Below are 6,689 nucleotides of genomic sequence, written 5' to 3' on the forward strand. Positions count from 1 at the left end.
TTCGTCTGTCGCTTCTCGAGCAATAATAACCTGTATTTCGTACAGTAATTGTGTGCTATTGTGCATTGCGTTGCGGTTTTTTGGTTCGTATTTGTTCATTTCCAGTGTTTCTTGTGTGTTCTCCTTTGTGTTGTGTATTTACAATTATTTTTCTACGTTAATGATACTGACGGACGTGGCTTTTGGTACGAGTGACTTCTGGTTATATATAAATACATAAATATTATTTTTGTATCTTGCTGTGGTTAACTTGTCAAAGTGTGGATTGGTTACTTAGTGAGGGTGTGCTGTGGTTACTTAGCCAGGGTGTGCTGTGGTTACTTAGCCAGGGTGTGCTGTGGTTACTTATCCAGGGTGTGCTGGGGTTACTTAGCCAGGGTGTGGTGTGGTTACTTAGCCAGGGTGTGCTGGGGTTACTTACCCAGGGTGTGCTGGGGTTACTTAGCCAGGGTGTGCTGGGGTTACTTAGCCAGGGTGTGCTGGGGTTACTTAGCCAGGGTGTGCTGGGGTTACTTAGCCAGGGTGTGCTGGGGTTACTTAGATAGGGTGGGCTGAGGTTACTTAGCCAGGGTGTGCTGTGGTTACTTAGCCAGGATGTGCTGTGGTTACTTAGCCAGGGTGTGCTGTGGTTACTTAGCCAGGGTGTGCTGTGGTTACTTAGCCAGGGTGTGCTGTGGTTACTTAGCCAGGGTGTGCTGTGGTTACTTAGCCAGGGTGTGCTGGGGTTACTTAGCCAGGCTGTGCTGAGGTTACTTAGCCAGGGTGTACAGTGGTTACTTAGCCAGGGTGTGCTGTGGTTACTTAGCCAGGGTGTGCTGTGGTTACTTAGCCAGGGTGTGCAGTGGTTACTTAGCCAGGGTGTGCTGTGGTTACTTAGCCAGGGTGTGGTGTGGTTACTTAGCCAGGGTGTGCTGGGGTTACTTAGATAGGGTGGGCTGAGGTTACCTAGTCAGGGTGTGCTGTGGTTACTTAGTCAGGGTGTGCTGAGGTTACTTAGCCAGGGTGTACAGTGGTTACCTAGTCAGGGTGTGCTGGGGTTACTTAGCCAGGGTGTGGTGTGGTTACTTAGCCAGGGTGTGCTGGGGTTACTTAGATAGGGTGGGCTGAGGTTACCTAGTCAGGGTGTGCTGTGGTTACTTAGCCAGGGTGTGCTGGGGTTTCTTAGCTAGGGTGTGCTGTTGTTACTTAGTCAGGGTGTGCTGTGGCTACTTAGCCAGGGTGTGCTGTGGTTACTTAGCCAGGGTGTGCTGTTGTTACTTAGCCAGGGTGTGGTGTGGTTACTTAGCCAGGGTGTGCTGGGGTTACTTAGCCAGGGTGTGGTGTGGTTACTTAGCCAGGGTGTGCTGGGGTTACTTAGCCAGGGTGTGGTGTGGTAACTTAGCCAGGGTGTGGTGTGGTTACTTAGCCAGGGTGTGGTGTGGTTACTTAGCCAGGGTGTGCTGGGGTTACTTAGCCAGGGTGTACAGTGGTTACCTAGTCAGGGTGTGCTGGGGTTACTTAACCAGGGTGTGGTGTTGTTAGGTAACCAGGATATGCTGGGGTAACTTAGCCAGGGTGTGCTGTGGTGACTTAGCAAGGGTGTGCTGTGGTTACTTAGCCAGGGTGTGCTGTAATTACTTAGCAGGGTGTGGTGTGGCTACTTAGCCAGGGTGTGCTGGGGTTACTTAGCCAGGGTGTGCTGTGGTTACTTAGCCAGGGTGTGGTGTAGTTACGTAGCCAGGGTGTGCTGGGGTTACTTAGCCAGGGTGTGCTGTAATTACTTAGCAGGGTGTGATGTGGCTACTTAGCCAGGGTGTGCTGGGGTTACCTAGTCAGGGTGTGCTGTGGTTACTTAGCCAGGGTGTGCTGGGGTTACTTAGCTAGGATGGGCTGTGGTTACTTAGCCAGGGTGTGCTGTGGTTACTTAGCCAGGGTGTGCTGTGGTTACTTAGCCAGGGTGTGCTGTGGTTACTTAGCCAGGGTGTGCTGTGGTTACTTAGCCAGGGTGTGGTGTGGTTACTTAGCCAGGGTGTGCTGTGGTTACTTAGCCAGGGTGTACAGTGGTTACCTAGTAAGGTGTGCTGGGGTTACTTAACCAGGGTGTTGTGTGGTTACTTAGCCAGGGTGTGGTGTGGTTACTTAGCCAGGGTGTGCTGTGGTTACTTAGCCAGGGTGTACAGTGGTTACCTAGTAAGGTGTGCTGGGGTTACTTAACCAGGGTGTTGTGTGGTTACTTAGCCAGGGTGTGGTGTGGTTACTTAGCCAGGGTGTGCTGTGGTTACTTAGCCAGGGTGTACAGTGGTTACCTAGTAAGGTGTGCTGGGGTTACTTAGCCAGGGTGTGCTGGGGTTACTTAGCCAGGGTGTGCTGTAATTACTTAGCAGGGTGTGCTGTGGTTACTTAGCGAGAGTGTGCTGGGGTTACTTAGCCAGGGTGTGGTGTGGTTACTTAGCCAGGGTGTGGTGTGGTTACTTAGCCAGGGTGTGCTGTAATTACTTAGCAGGGTGTGCTGTGGCTACTTAGCCAGGGTGTGCTGGGGTTACCTAGTCAGGGTGTGCTGTGGTTACTTAGCCAGGGTGTGGTGTGGTTACTTAGCCAGGGTGTGCTGTAATTACTTAGCAGGGTGTGCTGTGGCTACTTAGCCAGGGTGTGCTGGGGTTACCTAGTCAGGGTGTGCTGTGGTTACTTAGCCAGGGTGTGGTGTAGTTACTTAGCAGGGTGTGCTGTGGCTACTTAGCCAGAGTGTGCTGGGGTTACTTAACCAGGGTGTTGTGTGGTTACTTTGCCAGGGTGTGGTGTGGTTACTTAGCCAGGGTGTGCTGTGGTTACTTAGCCAGGGTGTGCTGTGGTTACTTAGCCAGGGTGTACAGTGGTTACCTAGTAAGGTGTGCTGGGGTTACTTAGCCAGGGTGTGCTGGGGTTACTTAGCCAGGGTGTGCTGTAATTACTTAACAGGGTGTGCTGTGGTTACTTAGCGAGAGTGTGCTGGGGTTACTTAGCCAGGGTGTGGTGTGGTTACTTAGCCAGGGTGTGCTGTAATTACTTAGCAGGGTGTGCTGTAATTACTTAGCAGGGTGTGCTGTGGTTACTTAGCGAGAGTGTGCTGGGGTTACTTAGCCAGGGTGTGGTGTGGTTACGTAGCCAGGGTGTGCTGTAATTACTTAGCAGGGTGTGCTGTGGCTACTTAGCCAGGGTGTGCTGGGGTTACCTAGTCAGGGTGTGCTGTGGTTACTTAGCCAGGGTGTGCTGTGGTTAATTAGCCAGGGTGTGGTGTGGTTACTTAGCCAGGGTGTGCTGTGGTTACTTAGCCAGGGTGTACAGTGGTTACCTAGTAAGGTGTGCTGGGGTTACTTAACCAGGGTGTTGTGTGGTTACTTAGCCAGGGTGTGGTGTGGTTACTTAGCCAGGGTGTGCTGTGGTTACTTAGCCAGGGTGTACAGTGGTTACCTAGTAAGGTGTGCTGGGGTTACTTAACCAGGGTGTTGTGTTGTTACTTAGCCAGGGTGTGGTGTGGTTACTTAGCCAGGGTGTGCTGTGGTTACTTAGCCAGGGTGTACAGTGGTTACCTAGTAAGGTGTGCTGGGGTTACTTAGCCAGGGTGTGCTGGGGTTACTTAGCCAGGGTGTGCTGTAATTACTTAGCAGGGTGTGCTGTGGTTACTTAGCGAGAGTGTGCTGGGGTTACTTAGCCAGGGTGTGGTGTGGTTACTTAGCCAGGGTGTGGTGTGGTTACTTAGCCAGGGTGTGCTGTAATTACTTAGCAGGGTGTGCTGTGGCTACTTAGCCAGGGTGTGCTGGGGTTACCTAGTCAGGGTGTGCTGTGGTTACTTAGCCAGGGTGTGGTGTGGTTACTTAGCCAGGGTGTGCTGTAATTACTTAGCAGGGTGTGCTGTGGCTACTTAGCCAGGGTGTGCTGGGGTTACCTAGTCAGGGTGTGCTGTGGTTACTTAGCCAGGGTGTGGTGTAGTTACTTAGCAGGGTGTGCTGTGGCTACTTAGCCAGGGTGTGCTGGGGTTACTTAACCAGGGTGTTGTGTGGTTACTTTGCCAGGGTGTGGTGTGGTTACTTAGCCAGGGTGTGCTGTGGTTACTTAGCCAGGGTGTACAGTGGTTACCTAGTAAGGTGTGCTGGGGTTACTTAGCCAGGGTGTGCTGGGGTTACTTAGCCAGGGAGTGCTGTAATTACTTAGCAGGGTGTGCTGTGGTTACTTAGCGAGAGTGTGCTGGGGTTACTTAGCCAGGGTGTGGTGTGGTTACTTAGCCAGGGTGTGCTGTAATTACTTAGCAGGGTGTGCTGTAATTACTTAGCAGGGTGTGCTGTGGTTACTTAGCGAGAGTGTGCTGGGGTTACTTAGCCAGGGTGTGGTGTGGTTACGTAGCCAGGGTGTGCTGTAATTACTTAGCAGGGTGTGCTGTGGCTACTTAGCCAGGGTGTGCTCTGGTTACCTAGTCAGGGTGTGCTGTGGTTACTTAGCCAGGGTGTACAGTGGTTACCTAGTAAGGTGTGCTGGGTTTACTTAGCCAGGGTGTGCTGGGTTTACTTAGCCAGGGTGTGCTGGGGTTACTTAGCCAGGGTGTGCTGTGGTTACTTAGCCAGGGTGTACAGTGGTTACCTAGTAAGGTGTGCTGTGGTTACTTAGCCAGGGTGTGCTGTGGTTACTTAGCGAGAGTGTGGTGTGGTTACTTAGCCAGGGTGTGCTGGGGTTACTTAGCCAGGGTGTGGTGTGGTTACTTAGCCAGGGTGTGGTGTGGTTACTTAGCCAGGGTGTGCTGGGGTTACTTAGCCAGGGAGTGGTGTGGCTACTTAGCCAGGGAGTGGTGTGGCTACTTAGCCAGGGTGTGGTGTGGATACTTAGCCAGGGTGTGCTGTGGTTACTAAGACAGGGTGTGGTGTGGTTACCTAGCCAGGGTGTGCTGTGGTTACTTAGCCAGGGTGTGCTGTGGTTACTTAGCCAGGGAGTGGTGTGGCTACTTAGCCAGGGTGTGGTGTGGTTACTTAGCCAGGGTGTGCTGTGGTTACCTAGCCAGGGTGTGCTGTGGTTACTTAGCCAGGGTGTGGTGTAATTACTTAGCCAGGGTGTGGTGTGGTTACTTAGCCAGGGTGTGCTGTGGTTACCTAGCCAGGGTGTGCTGTGGTTACTTAGCCAGGGAGTGGTGTGGCTACTTAGCCAGGGTGTGGTGTGGTTACTTAGCCAGGGTGTGGTGTGGTTACTTAGCCAGGGTGTGGTGTGGTTACTTAGCCAGGGTGTGCTGTGGTTACCTAGCCAGGGTGTGGTGTGGTTATTTACCCAGGGTGTGGTGTGGTTACTTAGCCAGGGTGTGGTGTTGTTACTTAGCCAGGGTGTGCTGTGGTTACTTAGCCGGGGTGTGCTGGGGTTACTTAGATAGGGTGGGCTGTGGTTACTTAGCCAGGGTGTGGTATGGTTACTTAGTCAGGGTGTGGTGTGGTTACCTAGCCAGGGTGTGGTGTGGTTACTTAGTCAGGGTGTGCTGTGGTAACTTAGCCGGGGTGCGCTGGGGTTACTTCTTGAGGTTATCTTGAGATGATTTCGGAGCTTTTTTAGTGTCCCCGCGGCCCGGTCCTCGACCAGGCCTCCACCCCCAAGAAGCAGCCCGTGACAGCTGACTAACACCCAGGTACCTATTTTACTGCTAGGTAACAGGGGCATAGGGTGAAAGAAACTCTGCCCATTGTTTCTCGCCGGCGCCTGGGATCGAACCCAGGACCACAGGATCACAAGTCCAGCGTGCTGTCCGCTCGGCCGACCGGCTCCCTGCTTAGCTAGGGTGGGCTGTGGTTACTTAGCCAGGGTGTGCTGTGGTTACTTAGCCAGGGTGTGCTGTGGTTACTTAGCCAGGGGTGTGCTGTGGTTACTTAGCCAGGGTGTGGTGGGGTTACTTAGCCAGGGTGTGGTGTGGTTACTTAGCCAGGGTGTGCTGTGGTTACTTAGCCAGGGTGTGCTGGGGTTAGGTAACCCGGATATGCTGGGGTAACTTAGCCAGGGTGTGCTGGAATTACTTAGCCAGGGTGTGCTGGGGTTACTTAGCCAGGGTGTGCTGGGGTTACGTAGCCAGGGTGTGCTGTGGTTACTTAGCCAGGGTGTGCTGTAATTACTTAGTAGGGTGTGCTGTGGCTACTTAGCCAGGGTGTGCTGGGGTTACCTAGTCAGGGTGTGCTGTGGTTACTTAGCAAGGGTGTGCTGGGGTTACTTAGCCAGGGAGTGCTGTGGTTACTTAGCCAGGGTGTGGTGTGGTTAGGTAACCAGGATGTGCTGGGGTAACTTAGCCAGGGTGTGGTGTAGTTACTTAGCCAGGGTGTGCTGTGGTTACTTAGCCAGGGTGTGGTGTGGTTAGGTAACCAGGGTGTGCTGGGGTAACTTAGCCAGGGTGTGGTGTAGTTACTTAGCCAGGGTGTGCTGTGGTTACTTAACCAGGGTGTGCTGTGGTTACTTAACCAGGGTGTGCTGTGGTTACTTAGCCAGGGTGTGCTGTGGTTACTTAACCAGGGTGTGGTGGGGTTACTTAACCAGGGTGTGCTGTGGTTACTTAACCAGGGTGTGGTGGGGTTACTTAGCTAGGGTGTGTTGTGTAACCATCTGTTTTTTTTTGTTGACCTTTCTCATCTTGGGTGTTCATGAAATTGTGTAATTTTGTAATTACACACACGCATGTAATTCGGTGTTTTGCTGCCCATTTTCATGCTCCGAGTAAT

This window comes from Procambarus clarkii, chromosome 11 (genome assembly GCF_040958095.1).
Source record: "Procambarus clarkii isolate CNS0578487 chromosome 11, FALCON_Pclarkii_2.0, whole genome shotgun sequence".
Lineage (NCBI taxonomy): Eukaryota > Metazoa > Arthropoda > Malacostraca > Decapoda > Cambaridae > Procambarus > Procambarus clarkii.